Below are 21,251 nucleotides of genomic sequence, written 5' to 3'. Positions count from 1 at the left end.
TGAAGAGAATGTTAGCAAAGAGGTAACCGGGACAGTGAAAACAGTACTCAAAGACAGGGAGAGCAAGCTCTCTCTTGGCACTTTGGATGTGGGACATACAGCGAGATGTTTGCTGCTTTTGCGTTTGGCTGTTGGGAGATTTACAGCACAAAGATATCTAGTTGATTTGAAGCAGTTCCGAGAAAGTCTAAACATAATCCCCACTTCTCCCTCCTGGCACTTTCCATGTGGGAGATATAGCAGGATGTATATTGGTTTTGAGGACAACTCAATGGACAGTGTAGGGAGAAAAGGTCCTGGCTCCTTGAATGCCGTTTCTGGAGACACTGCGATCAATGCGGGAGATATGTCAAGATGTGTGTTTGTTTTGAGGACGGCTCTCTGGAGAGTCTTAGCAAAGAGGTCACACAGATAATCAGAGCAATTCTCAGAGACACTGAGAACAAGCTCCACAATTCCCTCCTGGCACTTTCCCTGTAGGAGATACCGCAAGACGTTTCTGTATATTGGGCACAGCGCTCTGCAGGGTGTTAGCAGAGACTTTCCCGGGACAGTGAAACCCTATGTCAGAGACACTGAGAAGAAGCCCCAATGTTCCCTCCAGGCACTTTCAGTGTGGGTGCCTTCTCCACGTGGTTCCTGGTTTCACTGCAGCTCTGAAGAGAATGTTAGCAAAGAGGTAACCGGGACAGTGAAAACAGTACTCAAAGACAGGGAGAGCAAGCTCTCTCTTGGCACTTTGGATGCGGGACATACAGCGAGATGTTTGCTGCTTTTGCGTTTGGCTGTTGGGAGATTTACAGCACAAAGATATCTAGTTGATTTGAAGCAGTTCCGAGAAAGTCTAAACATAATCCCCACTTCTCCCTCCTGGCACTTTCCATGTGGGAGATATAGCAGGATGTATATTGGTTTTGAGGACAACTCAATGGACAGTGTAGGGAGAAAAGGTCCTGGCTCCTTGAATGCCGTTTCTGGAGACACTGCGATCAATGCGGGAGATATGTCAAGATGTGTGTTGGTTTTGAGGACGTCTCTCTGGAGAGTCTTAGCAAAGAGGTCACACAGATAATCAGAGCAATTCTCAGAGACACTGAGAACAAGCTCCACAATTCCCTCCTGGCACTTTCCCTGTAGGAGATACCGCAAGACGTTTCTGTATATTGGGCACAGCGCTCTGCAGGGTGTTAGCAGAGACTTTCCCGGGACAGTGAAACCCTATGTCAGAGACACTGAGAAGAAGCCCCAATGTTCCCTCCAGGCACTTTCAGTGTGGGTGCCTTCTCCACGTGGTTCCTGGTTTCACTGCAGCTCTGAAGAGAATGTTAGCCAAGAGGTAACCGGGACAGTGAAAACAGTACTCAAAGACAGGGAGAGCAAGCTCTCTCTTGGCACTTTGGATGCGGGACATACAGCGAGATGTTTGCTGCTTTTGCGTTTGGCTGTTGGGAGATTTACAGCACAAAGATATCTAGTTGATTTGAAGCAGTTCCGAGAAAGTCTAAACATAATCCCCACTTCTCCCTCCTGGCACTTTCCATGTGGGAGATATAGCAGGATGTATATTGGTTTTGAGGACAACTCAATGGACAGTGTAGGGAGAAAAGGTCCTGGCTCCTTGAATGCCGTTTCTGGAGACACTGCGATCAATGCGGGAGATATGTCAAGATGTGTGTTGGTTTTGAGGACGTCTCTCTGGAGAGTCTTAGCAAAGAGGTCACAGGGATAATCAGAGCAATTCTCAGAGACACTGAGAACAAGCTCCACAATTCCCTCCTGGCACTTTCCCTGTAGGAGATACCGCAAGACGTTTCTGTATATTGGGCACAGCGCTCTGCAGGGTGTTAGCAGAGACTTTCCCGGGACAGTGAAACCCTATGTCAGAGACACTGAGAAGAAGCCCCAATGTTCCCTCCAGGCACTTTCAGTGTGGGTGCTTTCTCCACGTGGTTCCTGGTTTCACTGCAGCTCTGAAGAGAATGTTAGCCAAGAGGTAACCGGGACAGTGAAAACAGTACTCAAAGACAGGGAGAGCAAGCTCTCTCTTGGCACTTTGGATGCGGGACATACAGCGAGATGTTTGCTGCTTTTGCGTTTGGCTGTTGGGAGATTTACAGCACAAAGATATCTAGTTGATTTGAAGCAGTTCCGAGAAAGTCTAAACATAATCCCCACTTCTCCCTCCTGGCACTTTCCATGTGGGAGATATAGCAGGATGTATATTGGTTTTGAGGACAACTCAATGGACAGTGTAGGGAGAAAAGGTCCTGGCTCCTTGAATGCCGTTTCTGGAGACACTGCGATCAATGCGGGAGATATGTCAAGATGTGTGTTGGTTTTGAGGACGGCTCTCTGGAGAGTCTTAGCAAAGAGGTCACACAGATAATCAGAGCAATTCTCAGAGACACTGAGAACAAGCTCCACAATTCCCTCCTGGCACTTTCCCTGTAGGAGATACCGCAAGACGTTTCTGTATATTGGGCACAGCGCTCTGCACGGTGTTAGCAGAGACTTTCCCGGGACAGTGAAACCCTATGTCAGAGACACTGAGAAGAAGCCCCAATGTTCCCTCCAGGCACTTTCAGTGTGGGTGCCTTCTCCACGTGGTTCCTGGTTTCACTGCAGCTCTGAAGAGAATGTTAGCCAAGAGGTAACCGGGACAGTGAAAACAGTACTCAAAGACAGGGAGAGCAAGCTCTCTCTTGGCACTTTGGATGCGGGACATACAGCGAGATGTTTGCTGCTTTTGCGTTTGGCTGTTGGGAGATTTACAGCACAAAGATATCTAGTTGATTTGAAGCAGTTCCGAGAAAGTCTAAACATAATCCCCACTTCTCCCTCCTGGCACTTTCCATGTGGGAGATATAGCAGGATGTATATTGGTTTTGAGGACAACTCAATGGACAGTGTAGGGAGAAAAGGTCCTGGCTCCTTGAATGCCGTTTCTGGAGACACTGCGATCAATGTGGGAGATATGTCAAGATGTGTGTTGGTTTTGAGGACGTCTCTCTGGAGAGTCTTAGCAAAGAGGTCACAGGGATAATCAGAGCAATTCTCAGAGACACTGAGAACAAGCTCCACAATTCCCTCCTGGCACTTTCCCTGTAGGAGATACCGCAAGACGTTTCTGTATATTGGGCACAGCGCTCTGCAGGGTGTTAGCAGAGACTTTCCCGGGACAGTGAAACCCTATGTCAGAGACACTGAGAAGAAGCCCCAATGTTCCCTCCAGGCACTTTCAGTGTGGGTGCCTTCTCCACGTGGTTCCTGGTTTCACTGCAGCTCTGAAGAGAATGTTAGCCAAGAGGTAACCGGGACAGTGAAAACAGTACTCAAAGACAGGGAGAGCAAGCTCTCTCTTGGCACTTTGGATGCGGGACATACAGCGAGATGTTTGCTGCTTTTGCGTTTGGCTGTTGGGAGATTTACAGCACAAAGATATCTAGTTGATTTGAAGCAGTTCCGAGAAAGTCTAAACATAATCCCCACTTCTCCCTCCTGGCACTTTCCATGTGGGAGATATAGCAGGATGTATATTGGTTTTGAGGACAACTCAATGGACAGTGTAGGGAGAAAAGGTCCTGGCTCCTTGAATGCCGTTTCTGGAGACACTGCGATCAATGTGGGAGATATGTCAAGATGTGTGTTGGTTTTGAGGACGTCTCTCTGGAGAGTCTTAGCAAAGAGGTCACAGGGATAATCAGAGCAATTCTCAGAGACACTGAGAACAAGCTCCACAATTCCCTCCTGGCACTTTCCCTGTAGGAGATACCGCAAGACGTTTCTGTATATTGGGCACAGCGCTCTGCAGGGTGTTAGCAGAGACTTTCCCGGGACAGTGAAACCCTATGTCAGAGACACTGAGAAGAAGCCCCAATGTTCCCTCCAGGCACTTTCAGTGTGGGTGCCTTCTCCACGTGGTTCCTGGTTTCACTGCAGCTCTGAAGAGAATGTTAGCAAAGAGGTAACCGGGACAGTGAAAACAGTACTCAAAGACAGGGAGAGCAAGCTCTCTCTTGGCACTTTGGATGCGGGACATACAGCGAGATGTTTGCTGCTTTTGCGTTTGGCTGTTGGGAGATTTACAGCACAAAGATATCTAGTTGATTTGAAGCAGTTCCGAGAAAGTCTAAACATAATCCCCACTTCTCCCTCCTGGCACTTTCCATGTGGGAGATATAGCAGGATGTATATTGGTTTTGAGGACAACTCAATGGACAGTGTAGGGAGAAAAGGTCCTGGCTCCTTGAATGCCGTTTCTGGAGACACTGCGATCAATGCGGGAGATATGTCAAGATGTGTGTTGGTTTTGAGGACGGCTCTCTGGAGAGTCTTAGCAAAGAGGTCACAGGGATAATCAGAGCAATTCTCAGAGACACTGAGAACAAGCTCCACAATTCCCTCCTGGCACTTTCCCTGTAGGAGATACCGCAAGACGTTTCTGTATATTGGGCACAGCGCTCTGCAGGGTGTTAGCAGAGACTTTCCCGGGACAGTGAAACCCTATGTCAGAGACACTGAGAAGAAGCCCCAATGTTCCCTCCAGGCACTTTCAGTGTGGGTGCTTTCTCCACGTGGTTCCTGGTTTCACTGCAGCTCTGAAGAGAATGTTAGCCAAGAGGTAACCGGGACAGTGAAAACAGTACTCAAAGACAGGGAGAGCAAGCTCTCTCTTGGCACTTTGGATGCGGGACATACAGCGAGATGTTTGCTGCTTTTGCGTTTGGCTGTTGGGAGATTTACAGCACAAAGATATCTAGTTGATTTGAAGCAGTTCCGAGAAAGTCTAAACATAATGCCCACTTCTCCCTCCTGGCACTTTCCATGTGGGAGATATAGCAGGATGTATATTGGTTTTGAGGACAACTCAATGGACAGTGTAGGGAGAAAAGGTCCTGGCTCCTTGAATGCCGTTTCTGGAGACACTGCGATCAATGCGGGAGATATGTCAAGATGTGTGTTGGTTTTGAGGACGGCTCTCTGGAGAGTCTTAGCAAAGAGGTCACACAGATAATCAGAGCAATTCTCAGAGACACTGAGAACAAGCTCCACAATTCCCTCCTGGCACTTTCCCTGTAGGAGATACCGCAAGACGTTTCTGTATATTGGGCACAGCGCTCTGCACGGTGTTAGCAGAGACTTTCCCGGGACAGTGAAACCCTATGTCAGAGACACTGAGAAGAAGCCCCAATGTTCCCTCCAGGCACTTTCAGTGTGGGTGCCTTCTCCACGTGGTTCCTGGTTTCACTGCAGCTCTGAAGAGAATGTTAGCCAAGAGGTAACCGGGACAGTGAAAACAGTACTCAAAGACAGGGAGAGCAAGCTCTCTCTTGGCACTTTGGATGCGGGACATACAGCGAGATGTTTGCTGCTTTTGCGTTTGGCTGTTGGGAGATTTACAGCACAAAGATATCTAGTTGATTTGAAGCAGTTCCGAGAAAGTCTAAACATAATCCCCACTTCTCCCTCCTGGCACTTTCCATGTGGGAGATATAGCAGGATGTATATTGGTTTTGAGGACAACTCAATGGACAGTGTAGGGAGAAAAGGTCCTGGCTCCTTGAATGCCGTTTCTGGAGACACTGCGATCAATGCGGGAGATATGTCAAGATGTGTGTTTGTTTTGAGGACGTCTCTCTGGAGAGTCTTAGCAAAGAGGTCACAGGGATAATCAGAGCAATTCTCAGAGACACTGAGAACAAGCTCGACAATTCCCTCCTGGCACTTTCCCTGTAGGAGATACCGCAAGACGTTTCTGTATATTGGGCACAGCGCTCTGCAGGGTGTTAGCAGAGACTTTCCCGGGACAGTGAAACCCTATGTCAGAGACACTGAGAAGAAGCCCCAATGTTCCCTCCAGGCACTTTCAGTGTGGGTGCCTTCTCCACGTGGTTCCTGGTTTCACTGCAGCTCTGAAGAGAATGTTAGCCAAGAGGTAACCGGGACAGTGAAAACAGTACTCAAAGACAGGGAGAGCAAGCTCTCTCTTGGCACTTTGGATGCGGGACATACAGCGAGATGTTTGCTGCTTTTGCGTTTGGCTGTTGGGAGATTTACAGCACAAAGATATCTAGTTGATTTGAAGCAGTTCCGAGAAAGTCTAAACATAATCCCCACTTCTCCCTCCTGGCACTTTCCATGTGGGAGATATAGCAGGATGTATATTGGTTTTGAGGACAACTCAATGGACAGTGTAGGGAGAAAAGGTCCTGGCTCCTTGAATGCCGTTTCTGGAGACACTGCGATCAATGTGGGAGATATGTCAAGATGTGTGTTTGTTTTGAGGACGGCTCTCTGGAGAGTCTTAGCAAAGAGGTCACACAGATAATCAGAGCAATTCTCAGAGACACTGAGAACAAGCTCCACAATTCCCTCCTGGCACTTTCCCTGTAGGAGATACCGCAAGACGTTTCTGTATATTGGGCACAGCGCTCTGCACGGTGTTAGCAGAGACTTTCCCGGGACAGTGAAACCCTATGTCAGAGACACTGAGAAGAAGCCCCAATGTTCCCTCCAGGCACTTTCAGTGTGGGTGCTTTCTCCACGTGGTTCCTGGTTTCACTGCAGCTCTGAAGAGAATGTTAGCAAAGAGGTAACCGGGACAGTGAAAACAGTACTCAAAGACAGGGAGAGCAAGCTCTCTCTTGGCACTTTGGATGCGGGACATACAGCGAGATGTTTGCTGCTTTTGCGTTTGGCTGTTGGGAGATTTACAGCACAAAGATATCTAGTTGATTTGAAGCAGTTCCGAGAAAGTCTAAACATAATCCCCACTTCTCCCTCCTGGCACTTTCCATGTGGGAGATATAGCAGGATGTATATTGGTTTTGAGGACAACTCAATGGACAGTGTAGGGAGAAAAGGTCCTGGCTCCTTGAATGCCGTTTCTGGAGACACTGCGATCAATGCGGGAGATATGTCAAGATGTGTGTTTGTTTTGAGGACGTCTCTCTGGAGAGTCTTAGCAAAGAGGTCACACAGATAATCAGAGCAATTCTCAGAGACACTGAGAACAAGCTCCACAATTCCCTCCTGGCACTTTCCCTGTAGGAGATACCGCAAGACGTTTCTGTATATTGGGCACAGCGCTCTGCAGGGTGTTAGCAGAGACTTTCCCGGGACAGTGAAACCCTATGTCAGAGACACTGAGAAGAAGCCCCAATGTTCCCTCCAGGCACTTTCAGTGTGGGTGCCTTCTCCACGTGGTTCCTGGTTTCACTGCAGCTCTGAAGAGAATGTTAGCCAAGAGGTAACCGGGACAGTGAAAACAGTACTCAAAGACAGGGAGAGCAAGCTCTCTCTTGGCACTTTGGATGCGGGACATACAGCGAGATGTTTGCTGCTTTTGCGTTTGGCTGTTGGGAGATTTACAGCACAAAGATATCTAGTTGATTTGAAGCAGTTCCGAGAAAGTCTAAACATAATGCCCACTTCTCCCTCCTGGCACTTTCCATGTGGGAGATATAGCAGGATGTATATTGGTTTTGAGGACAACTCAATGGACAGTGTAGGGAGAAAAGGTCCTGGCTCCTTGAATGCCGTTTCTGGAGACACTGCGATCAATGCGGGAGATATGTCAAGATGTGTGTTTGTTTTGAGGACGGCTCTCTGGAGAGTCTTAGCAAAGAGGTCACAGGGATAATCAGAGCAATTCTCAGAGACACTGAGAACAAGCTCCACAATTCCCTCCTGGCACTTTCCCTGTAGGAGATACCGCAAGACGTTTCTGTATATTGGGCACAGCGCTCTGCAGGGTGTTAGCAGAGACTTTCCCGGGACAGTGAAACCCTATGTCAGAGACACTGAGAAGAAGCCCCAATGTTCCCTCCAGGCACTTTCAGTGTGGGTGCCTTCTCCACGTGGTTCCTGGTTTCACTGCAGCTCTGAAGAGAATGTTAGCCAAGAGGTAACCGGGACAGTGAAAACAGTACTCAAAGACAGGGAGAGCAAGCTCTCTCTTGGCACTTTGGATGCGGGACATACAGCGAGATGTTTGCTGCTTTTGCGTTTGGCTGTTGGGAGATTTACAGCACAAAGATATCTAGTTGATTTGAAGCAGTTCCGAGAAAGTCTAAACATAATCCCCACTTCTCCCTCCTGGCACTTTCCATGTGGGAGATATAGCAGGATGTATATTGGTTTTGAGGACAACTCAATGGACAGTGTAGGGAGAAAAGGTCCTGGCTCCTTGAATGCCGTTTCTGGAGACACTGCGATCAATGCGGGAGATATGTCAAGATGTGTGTTGGTTTTGAGGACGGCTCTCTGGAGAGTCTTAGCAAAGAGGTCACACAGATAATCAGAGCAATTCTCAGAGACACTGAGAACAAGCTCCACAATTCCCTCCTGGCACTTTCCCTGTAGGAGATACCGCAAGACGTTTCTGTATAATGGGCACAGCGCTCTGCAGGGTGTTAGCAGAGACTTTCCCGGGACAGTGAAACCCTATGTCAGAGACACTGAGAAGAAGCCCCAATGTTCCCTCCAGGCACTTTCAGTGTGGGTGCCTTCTCCACGTGGTTCCTGGTTTCACTGCAGCTCTGAAGAGAATGTTAGCCAAGAGGTAACCGGGACAGTGAAAACAGTACTCAAAGACAGGGAGAGCAAGCTCTCTCTTGGCACTTTGGATGCGGGACATACAGCGAGATGTTTGCTGCTTTTGCGTTTGGCTGTTGGGAGATTTACAGCACAAAGATATCTAGTTGATTTGAAGCAGTTCCGAGAAAGTCTAAACATAATGCCCACTTCTCCCTCCTGGCACTTTCCATGTGGGAGATATAGCAGGATGTATATTGGTTTTGAGGACAACTCAATGGACAGTGTAGGGAGAAAAGGTCCTGGCTCCTTGAATGCCGTTTCTGGAGACACTGCGATCAATGCGGGAGATATGTCAAGATGTGTGTTTGTTTTGAGGATGGCTCTCTGGAGAGTCTTAGCAAAGAGGTCACAGGGATAATCAGAGCAATTCTCAGAGACACTGAGAACAAGCTCCACAATTCCCTCCTGGCACTTTCCCTGTAGGAGATACCGCAAGACGTTTCTGTATATTGGGCACAGCGCTCTGCAGGGTGTTAGCAGAGACTTTCCCGGGACAGTGAAACCCTATGTCAGAGACACTGAGAAGAAGCCCCAATGTTCCCTCCAGGCACTTTCAGTGTGGGTGCCTTCTCCACGTGGTTCCTGGTTTCACTGCAGCTCTGAAGAGAATGTTAGCCAAGAGGTAACCGGGACAGTGAAAACAGTACTCAAAGACAGGGAGAGCAAGCTCTCTCTTGGCACTTTGGATGCGGGACATACAGCGAGATGTTTGCTGCTTTTGCGTTTGGCTGTTGGGAGATTTACAGCACAAAGATATCTAGTTGATTTGAAGCAGTTCCGAGAAAGTCTAAACATAATCCCCACTTCTCCCTCCTGGCACTTTCCATGTGGGAGATATAGCAGGATGTATATTGGTTTTGAGGACAACTCAATGGACAGTGTAGGGAGAAAAGGTCCTGGCTCCTTGAATGCCGTTTCTGGAGACACTGCGATCAATGCGGGAGATATGTCAAGATGTGTGTTGGTTTTGAGGACGGCTCTCTGGAGAGTCTTAGCAAAGAGGTCACACAGATAATCAGAGCAATTCTCAGAGACACTGAGAACAAGCTCCACAATTCCCTCCTGGCACTTTCCCTGTAGGAGATACCGCAAGACGTTTCTGTATAATGGGCACAGCGCTCTGCAGGGTGTTAGCAGAGACTTTCCCGGGACAGTGAAACCCTATGTCAGAGACACTGAGAAGAAGCCCCAATGTTCCCTCCAGGCACTTTCAGTGTGGGTGCCTTCTCCACGTGGTTCCTGGTTTCACTGCAGCTCTGAAGAGAATGTTAGCCAAGAGGTAACCGGGACAGTGAAAACAGTACTCAAAGACAGGGAGAGCAAGCTCTCTCTTGGCACTTTGGATGCGGGACATACAGCGAGATGTTTGCTGCTTTTGCGTTTGGCTGTTGGGAGATTTACAGCACAAAGATATCTAGTTGATTTGAAGCAGTTCCGAGAAAGTCTAAACATAATGCCCACTTCTCCCTCCTGGCACTTTCCATGTGGGAGATATAGCAGGATGTATATTGGTTTTGAGGACAACTCAATGGACAGTGTAGGGAGAAAAGGTCCTGGCTCCTTGAATGCCGTTTCTGGAGACACTGCGATCAATGCGGGAGATATGTCAAGATGTGTGTTTGTTTTGAGGATGGCTCTCTGGAGAGTCTTAGCAAAGAGGTCACAGGGATAATCAGAGCAATTCTCAGAGACACTGAGAACAAGCTCCACAATTCCCTCCTGGCACTTTCCCTGTAGGAGATACCGCAAGACGTTTCTGTATATTGGGCACAGCGCTCTGCAGGGTGTTAGCAGAGACTTTCCCGGGACAGTGAAACCCTATGTCAGAGACACTGAGAAGAAGCCCCAATGTTCCCTCCAGGCACTTTCAGTGTGGGTGCCTTCTCCACGTGGTTCCTGGTTTCACTGCAGCTCTGAAGAGAATGTTAGCCAAGAGGTAACCGGGACAGTGAAAACAGTACTCAAAGACAGGGAGAGCAAGCTCTCTCTTGGCACTTTGGATGCGGGACATACAGCGAGATGTTTGCTGCTTTTGCGTTTGGCTGTTGGGAGATTTACAGCACAAAGATATCTAGTTGATTTGAAGCAGTTCCGAGAAAGTCTAAACATAATCCCCACTTCTCCCTCCTGGCACTTTCCATGTGGGAGATATAGCAGGATGTATATTGGTTTTGAGGACAACTCAATGGACAGTGTAGGGAGAAAAGGTCCTGGCTCCTTGAATGCCGTTTCTGGAGACACTGCGATCAATGCGGGAGATATGTCAAGATGTGTGTTTGTTTTGAGGACGGCTCTCTGGAGAGTCTTAGCAAAGAGGTCACAGGGATAATCAGAGCAATTCTCAGAGACACTGAGAACAAGCTCCACAATTCCCTCCTGGCACTTTCCCTGTAGGAGATACCGCAAGACGTTTCTGTATATTGGGCACAGCGCTCTGCAGGGTGTTAGCAGAGACTTTCCCGGGACAGTGAAACCCTATGTCAGAGACACTGAGAAGAAGCCCCAATGTTCCCTCCAGGCACTTTCAGTGTGGGTGCTTTCTCCACGTGGTTCCTGGTTTCACTGCAGCTCTGAAGAGAATGTTAGCCAAGAGGTAACCGGGACAGTGAAAACAGTACTCAAAGACAGGGAGAGCAAGCTCTCTCTTGGCACTTTGGATGCGGGACATACAGCGAGATGTTTGCTGCTTTTGCGTTTGGCTGTTGGGAGATTTACAGCACAAAGATATCTAGTTGATTTGAAGCAGTTCCGAGAAAGTCTAAACATAATCCCCACTTCTCCCTCCTGGCACTTTCCATGTGGGAGATATAGCAGGATGTATATTGGTTTTGAGGACAACTCAATGGACAGTGTAGGGAGAAAAGGTCCTGGCTCCTTGAATGCCGTTTCTGGAGACACTGCGATCAATGTGGGAGATATGTCAAGATGTGTGTTTGTTTTGAGGACGGCTCTCTGGAGAGTCTTAGCAAAGAGGTCACACAGATAATCAGAGCAATTCTCAGAGACACTGAGAACAAGCTCCACAATTCCCTCCTGGCACTTTCCCTGTAGGAGATACCGCAAGACGTTTCTGTATATTGGGCACAGCGCTCTGCACGGTGTTAGCAGAGACTTTCCCGGGACAGTGAAACCCTATGTCAGAGACACTGAGAAGAAGCCCCAATGTTCCCTCCAGGCACTTTCAGTGTGGGTGCTTTCTCCACGTGGTTCCTGGTTTCACTGCAGCTCTGAAGAGAATGTTAGCAAAGAGGTAACCGGGACAGTGAAAACAGTACTCAAAGACAGGGAGAGCAAGCTCTCTCTTGGCACTTTGGATGCGGGACATACAGCGAGATGTTTGCTGCTTTTGCGTTTGGCTGTTGGGAGATTTACAGCACAAAGATATCTAGTTGATTTGAAGCAGTTCCGAGAAAGTCTAAACATAATGCCCACTTCTCCCTCCTGGCACTTTCCATGTGGGAGATATAGCAGGATGTATATTGGTTTTGAGGACAACTCAATGGACAGTGTAGGGAGAAAAGGTCCTGGCTCCTTGAATGCCGTTTCTGGAGACACTGCGATCAATGCGGGAGATATGTCAAGATGTGTGTTTGTTTTGAGGACGGCTCTCTGGAGAGTCTTAGCAAAGAGGTCACAGGGATAATCAGAGCAATTCTCAGAGACACTGAGAACAAGCTCCACAATTCCCTCCTGGCACTTTCCCTGTAGGAGATACCGCAAGACGTTTCTGTATATTGGGCACAGCGCTCTGCAGGGTGTTAGCAGAGACTTTCCCGGGACAGTGAAACCCTATGTCAGAGACACTGAGAAGAAGCCCCAATGTTCCCTCCAGGCACTTTCAGTGTGGGTGCCTTCTCCACGTGGTTCCTGGTTTCACTGCAGCTCTGAAGAGAATGTTAGCCAAGAGGTAACCGGGACAGTGAAAACAGTACTCAAAGACAGGGAGAGCAAGCTCTCTCTTGGCACTTTGGATGCGGGACATACAGCGAGATGTTTGCTGCTTTTGCGTTTGGCTGTTGGGAGATTTACAGCACAAAGATATCTAGTTGATTTGAAGCAGTTCCGAGAAAGTCTAAACATAATCCCCACTTCTCCCTCCTGGCACTTTCCATGTGGGAGATATAGCAGGATGTATATTGGTTTTGAGGACAACTCAATGGACAGTGTAGGGAGAAAAGGTCCTGGCTCCTTGAATGCCGTTTCTGGAGACACTGCGATCAATGTGGGAGATATGTCAAGATGTGTGTTGGTTTTGAGGACGTCTCTCTGGAGAGTCTTAGCAAAGAGGTCACAGGGATAATCAGAGCAATTCTCAGAGACACTGAGAACAAGCTCGACAATTCCCTCCTGGCACTTTCCCTGTAGGAGATACCGCAAGACGTTTCTGTATATTGGGCACAGCGCTCTGCAGGGTGTTAGCAGAGACTTTCCCGGGACAGTGAAACCCTATGTCAGAGACACTGAGAAGAAGCCCCAATGTTCCCTCCAGGCACTTTCAGTGTGGGTGCCTTCTCCACGTGGTTCCTGGTTTCACTGCAGCTCTGAAGAGAATGTTAGCCAAGAGGTAACCGGGACAGTGAAAACAGTACTCAAAGACAGGGAGAGCAAGCTCTCTCTTGGCACTTTGGATGCGGGACATACAGCGAGATGTTTGCTGCTTTTGCGTTTGGCTGTTGGGAGATTTACAGCACAAAGATATCTAGTTGATTTGAAGCAGTTCCGAGAAAGTCTAAACATAATCCCCACTTCTCCCTCCTGGCACTTTCCATGTGGGAGATATAGCAGGATGTATATTGGTTTTGAGGACAACTCAATGGACAGTGTAGGGAGAAAAGGTCCTGGCTCCTTGAATGCCGTTTCTGGAGACACTGCGATCAATGCGGGAGATATGTCAAGATGTGTGTTTGTTTTGAGGACGTCTCTCTGGAGAGTCTTAGCAAAGAGGTCACACAGATAATCAGAGCAATTCTCAGAGACACTGAGAACAAGCTCCACAATTCCCTCCTGGCACTTTCCCTGTAGGAGATACCGCAAGACGTTTCTGTATAATGGGCACAGCGCTCTGCAGGGTGTTAGCAGAGACTTTCCCGGGACAGTGAAACCCTATGTCAGAGACACTGAGAAGAAGCCCCAATGTTCCCTCCAGGCACTTTCAGTGTGGGTGCCTTCTCCACGTGGTTCCTGGTTTCACTGCAGCTCTGAAGAGAATGTTAGCCAAGAGGTAACCGGGACAGTGAAAACAGTACTCAAAGACAGGGAGAGCAAGCTCTCTCTTGGCACTTTGGATGCGGGACATACAGCGAGATGTTTGCTGCTTTTGCGTTTGGCTGTTGGGAGATTTACAGCACAAAGATATCTAGTTGATTTGAAGCAGTTCCGAGAAAGTCTAAACATAATGCCCACTTCTCCCTCCTGGCACTTTCCATGTGGGAGATATAGCAGGATGTATATTGGTTTTGAGGACAACTCAATGGACAGTGTAGGGAGAAAAGGTCCTGGCTCCTTGAATGCCGTTTCTGGAGACACTGCGATCAATGCGGGAGATATGTCAAGATGTGTGTTTGTTTTGAGGATGGCTCTCTGGAGAGTCTTAGCAAAGAGGTCACAGGGATAATCAGAGCAATTCTCAGAGACACTGAGAACAAGCTCCACAATTCCCTCCTGGCACTTTCCCTGTAGGAGATACCGCAAGACGTTTCTGTATATTGGGCACAGCGCTCTGCAGGGTGTTAGCAGAGACTTTCCCGGGACAGTGAAACCCTATGTCAGAGACACTGAGAAGAAGCCCCAATGTTCCCTCCAGGCACTTTCAGTGTGGGTGCCTTCTCCACGTGGTTCCTGGTTTCACTGCAGCTCTGAAGAGAATGTTAGCCAAGAGGTAACCGGGACAGTGAAAACAGTACTCAAAGACAGGGAGAGCAAGCTCTCTCTTGGCACTTTGGATGCGGGACATACAGCGAGATGTTTGCTGCTTTTGCGTTTGGCTGTTGGGAGATTTACAGCACAAAGATATCTAGTTGATTTGAAGCAGTTCCGAGAAAGTCTAAACATAATCCCCACTTCTCCCTCCTGGCACTTTCCATGTGGGAGATATAGCAGGATGTATATTGGTTTTGAGGACAACTCAATGGACAGTGTAGGGAGAAAAGGTCCTGGCTCCTTGAATGCCGTTTCTGGAGACACTGCGATCAATGCGGGAGATATGTCAAGATGTGTGTTTGTTTTGAGGACGGCTCTCTGGAGAGTCTTAGCAAAGAGGTCACAGGGATAATCAGAGCAATTCTCAGAGACACTGAGAACAAGCTCCACAATTCCCTCCTGGCACTTTCCCTGTAGGAGATACCGCAAGACGTTTCTGTATATTGGGCACAGCGCTCTGCAGGGTGTTAGCAGAGACTTTCCCGGGACAGTGAAACCCTATGTCAGAGACACTGAGAAGAAGCCCCAATGTTCCCTCCAGGCACTTTCAGTGTGGGTGCTTTCTCCACGTGGTTCCTGGTTTCACTGCAGCTCTGAAGAGAATGTTAGCCAAGAGGTAACCGGGACAGTGAAAACAGTACTCAAAGACAGGGAGAGCAAGCTCTCTCTTGGCACTTTGGATGCGGGACATACAGCGAGATGTTTGCTGCTTTTGCGTTTGGCTGTTGGGAGATTTACAGCACAAAGATATCTAGTTGATTTGAAGCAGTTCCGAGAAAGTCTAAACATAATCCCCACTTCTCCCTCCTGGCACTTTCCATGTGGGAGATATAGCAGGATGTATATTGGTTTTGAGGACAACTCAATGGACAGTGTAGGGAGAAAAGGTCCTGGCTCCTTGAATGCCGTTTCTGGAGACACTGCGATCAATGCGGGAGATATGTCAAGATGTGTGTTGGTTTTGAGGACGTCTCTCTGGAGAGTCTTAGCAAAGAGGTCACAGGGATAATCAGAGCAATTCTCAGAGACACTGAGAACAAGCTCCACAATTCCCTCCTGGCACTTTCCCTGTAGGAGATACCGCAAGACGTTTCTGTATATTGGGCACAGCGCTCTGCAGGGTGTTAGCAGAGACTTTCCCGGGACAGTGAAACCCTATGTCAGAGACACTGAGAAGAAGCCCCACTGTTCCCTCCAGGCACTTTCAGTGTGGGTGCCTTCTCCACGTGGTTCCTGGTTTCACTGCAGCTCTGAAGAGAATGTTAGCCAAGAGGTAACCGGGACAGTGAAAACAGTACTCAAAGACAGGGAGAGCAAGCTCTCTCTTGGCACTTTGGATGCGGGACATACAGCGAGATGTTTGCTGCTTTTGCGTTTGGCTGTTGGGAGATTTACAGCACAAAGATATCTAGTTGATTTGAAGCAGTTCCGAGAAAGTCTAAACATAATCCCCACTTCTCCCTCCTGGCACTTTCCATGTGGGAGATATAGCAGGATGTATATTGGTTTTGAGGACAACTCAATGGACAGTGTAGGGAGAAAAGGTCCTGGCTCCTTGAATGCCGTTTCTGGAGACACTGCGATCAATGCGGGAGATATGTCAAGATGTGTGTTGGTTTTGAGGACGGCTCTCTGGAGAGTCTTAGCAAAGAGGTCACAGGGATAATCAGAGCAATTCTCAGAGACACTGAGAACAAGCTCCACAATTCCCTCCTGGCACTTTCCCTGTAGGAGATACCGCAAGACGTTTCTGTATATTGGGCACAGCGCTCTGCAGGGTGTTAGCAGAGACTTTCCCGGGACAGTGAAACCCTATGTCAGAGACACTGAGAAGAAGCCCCAATGTTCCCTCCAGGCACTTTCAGTGTGGGTGCTTTCTCCACGTGGTTCCTGGTTTCACTGCAGCTCTGAAGAGAATGTTAGCCAAGAGGTAACCGGGACAGTGAAAACAGTACTCAAAGACAGGGAGAGCAAGCTCTCTCTTGGCACTTTGGATGCGGGACATACAGCGAGATGTTTGCTGCTTTTGCGTTTGGCTGTTGGGAGATTTACAGCACAAAGATATCTAGTTGATTTGAAGCAGTTCCGAGAAAGTCTAAACATAATCCCCACTTCTCCCTCCTGGCACTTTCCATGTGGGAGATATAGCAGGATGTATATTGGTTTTGAGGACAACTCAATGGACAGTGTAGGGAGAAAAGGTCCTGGCTCCTTGAATGCCGTTTCTGGAGACACTGCGATCAATGTGGGAGATATGTCAAGATGTGTGTTGGTTTTGAGGACGTCTCTCTGGAGAGTCTTAGCAAAGAGGTCACAGGGATAATCAGAGCAATTCTCAGAGACACTGAGAACAAGCTCCACAATTCCCTCCTGGCACTTTCCCTGTAGGAGATACCGCAAGACGTTTCTGTATATTGGGCACAGCGCTCTGCAGGGTGTTAGCAGAGACTTTCCCGGGACAGTGAAACCCTATGTCAGAGACACTGAGAAGAAGCCCCAATGTTCCCTCCAGGCACTTTCAGTGTGGGTGCCTTCTCCACGTGGTTCCTGGTTTCACTGCAGCTCTGAAGAGAATGTTAGCCAAGAGGTAACCGGGACAGTGAAAACAGTACTCAAAGACAGGGAGAGCAAGCTCTCTCTTGGCACTTTGGATGCGGGACATACAGCGAGATGTTTGCTGCTTTTGCGTTTGGCTGTTGGGAGATTTACAGCACAAAGATATCTAGTTGATTTGAAGCAGTTCCGAGAAAGTCTAAACATAATCCCCACTTCTCCCTCCTGGCACTTTCCATGTGGGAGATATAGCAGGATGTATATTGGTTTTGAGGACAACTCAATGGACAGTGTAGGGAGAAAAGGTCCTGGCTCCTTGAATGCCGTTTCTGGAGACACTGCGATCAATGTGGGAGATATGTCAAGATGTGTGTTGGTTTTGAGGACGTCTCTCTGGAGAGTCTTAGCAAAGAGGTCACAGGGATAATCAGAGCAATTCTCAGAGACACTGAGAACAAGCTCCACAATTCCCTCCTGGCACTTTCCCTGTAGGAGATACCGCAAGACGTTTCTGTATATTGGGCACAGCGCTCTGCAGGGTGTTAGCAGAGACTTTCCCGGGACAGTGAAACCCTATGTCAGAGACACTGAGAAGAAGCCCCAATGTTCCCTCCAGGCACTTTCAGTGTGGGTGCCTTCTCCACGTGGTTCCTGGTTTCACTGCAGCTCTGAAGAGAATGTTAGCCAAGAGGTAACCGGGACAGTGAAAACAGTACTCAAAGACAGGGAGAGCAAGCTCTCTCTTGGCACTTTGGATGCGGGACATACAGCGAGATGTTTGCTGCTTTTGCGTTTGGCTGTTGGGAGATTTACAGCACAAAGATATCTAGTTGATTTGAAGCAGTTCCGAGAAAGTCTAAACATAATCCCCACTTCTCCCTCCTGGCACTTTCCATGTGGGAGATATAGCAGGATGTATATTGGTTTTGAGGACAACTCAATGGACAGTGTAGGGAGAAAAGGTCCTGGCTCCTTGAATGCCGTTTCTGGAGACACTGCGATCAATGTGGGAGATATGTCAAGATGTGTGTTGGTTTTGAGGACGTCTCTCTGGAGAGTCTTAGCAAAGAGGTCACAGGGATAATCAGAGCAATTCTCAGAGACACTGAGAACAAGCTCCACAATTCCCTCCTGGCACTTTCCCTGTAGGAGATACCGCAAGACGTTTCTGTATATTGGGCACAGCGCTCTGCAGGGTGTTAGCAGAGACTTTCCCGGGACAGTGAAACCCTATGTCAGAGACACTGAGAAGAAGCCCCAATGTTCCCTCCAGGCACTTTCAGTGTGGGTGCTTTCTCCATGTGGTTCCTGGTTTCACTGCAGCTCTGAAGAGAATGTTAGCCAAGAGGTAACCGGGACAGTGAAAACAGTACTCAAAGACAGGGAGAGCAAGCTCTCTCTTGGCACTTTGGATGCGGGACATACAGCGAGATGTTTGCTGCTTTTGCGTTTGGCTGTTGGGAGATTTACAGCACAAAGATATCTAGTTGATTTGAAGCAGTTCCGAGAAAGTCTAAACATAATCCCCACTTCTCCCTCCTGGCACTTTCCATGTGGGAGATATAGCAGGATGTATATTGGTTTTGAGGACAACTCAATGGACAGTGTAGGGAGAAAAGGTCCTGGCTCCTTGAATGCCGTTTCTGGAGACACTGCGATCAATGCGGGAGATATGTCAAGATGTGTGTTGGTTTTGAGGACGGCTCTCTGGAGAGTCTTAGCAAAGAGGTCACACAGATAATCAGAGCAATTCTCAGAGACACTGAGAACAAGCTCCACAATTCCCTCCTGGCACTTTCCCTGTAGGAGATACCGCAAGACGTTTCTGTATATTGGGCACAGCGCTCTGCACGGTGTTAGCAGAGACTTTCCCGGGACAGTGAAACCCTATGTCAGAGACACTGAGAAGAAGACCCAATGTTCCCTCCAGGCACTTTCAGTGTGGGTGCTTTCTCCACGTGGTTCCTGGTTTCACTGCAGCTCTGAAGAGAATGTTAGCAAAGAGGTAACCGGGACAGTGAAAACAGTACTCAAAGACAGGGAGAGCAAGCTCTCTCTTGGCACTTTGGATGTGGGACATACAGCGAGATGTTTGCTGCTTTTGCGTTTGGCTGTTGGGAGATTTACAGCACAAAGATATCTAGTTGATTTGAAGCAGTTCCGAGAAAGTCTAAACATAATCCCCACTTCTCCCTCCTGGCACTTTCCATGTGGGAGATATAGCAGGATGTATATTGGTTTTGAGGACAACTCAATGGACAGTGTAGGGAGAAAAGGTCCTGGCTCCTTGAATGCCGTTTCTGGAGACACTGCGATCAATGCGGGAGATATGTCAAGATGTGTGTTTGTTTTGAGGACGTCTCTCTGGAGAGTCTTAGCAAAGAGGTCACAGGGATAATCAGAGCAATTCTCAGAGACACTGAGAACAAGCTCCACAATTCCCTCCTGGCACTTTCCCTGTAGGAGATACCGCAAGACGTTTCTGTATATTGGGCACAGCGCTCTGCAGGGTGTTAGCAGAGACTTTCCCGGGACAGTGAAACCCTATGTCAGAGACACTGAGAAGAAGCCCCAATGTTCCCTCCAGGCACTTTCAGTGTGGGTGCCTTCTCCACGTGGTTCCTGGTTTCACTGCAGCTCTGAAGAGAATGTTAGCCAAGAGGTAACCGGGACAGTGAAAACAGTACTCAAAGACAGGGAGAGCAAGCTCTCTCTTGGCACTTTGGATGCGGGACATACAGCGAGATGTTTGCTGCTTTTGCGTTTGGCTGTTGGGAGATTTACAGCACAAAGATATCTAGTTGATTTGAAGCAGTTCCGAGAAAGTCTAAACATAATCCCCACTTCTCCCTCCTGGCACTTTCCATGTGGGAGATATAGCAGGATGTATATTGGTTTTGAGGACAACTCAATGGACAGTGTAGGGAGAAAAGGTCCTGGCTCCTTGAATGCCGTTTCTGGAGACACTGCGATCAATGCGGGAGATATGTCAAGATGTGTGTTGGTTTTGAGGACGGCTCTCTGGAGAGTCTTAGCAAAGAGGTCACACAGCTAATCAGAGCAATTCTCAGAGACACTGAGAACAAGCTCCACAATTCCCTCCTGGCACTTTCCCTGTAGGAGATACCGCAAGACGTTTCTGTATATTGGGCACAGCGCTCTGCAGGGTGTTAGCAGAGACTTTCCCGGGACAGTGAAACCCTATGTCAGAGACACTGAGAAGAAGCCCCAATGTTCCCTCCAGGCACTTTCAGTGTGGGTGCCTTCTCCACGTGGTTCCTGGTTTCACTGCAGCTCTGAAGAGAATGTTAGCCAAGAGGTAACCGGGACAGTGAAAACAGTACTCAAAGACAGGGAGAGCAAGCTCTCTCTTGGCACTTTGGATGCGGGACATACAGCGAGATGTTTGCTGCTTTTGCGTTTGGCTGTTGGGAGATTTACAGCACAAAGATATCTAGTTGATTTGAAGCAGTTCCGAGAAAGTCTAAACATAATCCCCACTTCTCCCTCCTGGCACTTTCCATGTGGGAGATATAGCAGGATGTATATTGGTTTTGAGGACAACTCAATGGACAGTGTAGGGAGAAAAGGTCCTGGCTCCTTGAATGCCGTTTCTGGAGACACTGCGATCAATGTGGGAGATATGTCAAGATGTGTGTTGGTTTTGAGGACGTCTCTCTGGAGAGTCTTAGCAAAGAGGTCACAGGGATAATCAGAGCAATTCTCAGAGACACTGAGAACAAGCTCCACAATTCCCTCCTGGCACTTTCCCTGTAGGAGATACCGCAAGACGTTTCTGTATATTGGGCACAGCGCTCTGCAGGGTGTTAGCAGAGACTTTCCCGGGACAGTGAAACCCTATGTCAGAGACACTGAGAAGAAGCCCCAATGTTCCCTCCAGGCACTTTCAGTGTGGGTGCCTTCTCCACGTGGTTCCTGGTTTCACTGCAGCTCTGAAGAGAATGTTAGCCAAGAGGTAACCGGGACAGTGAAAACAGTACTCAAAGACAGGGAGAGCAAGCTCTCTCTTGGCACTTTGGATGCGGGACATACAGCGAGATGTTTGCTGCTTTTGCGTTTGGCTGTTGGGAGATTTACAGCACAAAGATATCTAGTTGATTTGAAGCAGTTCCGAGAAAGTCTAAACATAATCCCCACTTCTCCCTCCTGGCACTTTCCAT

This window comes from Larus michahellis, unplaced genomic scaffold (genome assembly GCF_964199755.1).
Source record: "Larus michahellis unplaced genomic scaffold, bLarMic1.1 SCAFFOLD_57, whole genome shotgun sequence".
NCBI lineage: Eukaryota > Metazoa > Chordata > Aves > Charadriiformes > Laridae > Larus > Larus michahellis.
The sequence above is the reverse complement of the archived record's forward strand: the minus strand, read 5'-3'. Positions refer to the sequence as shown.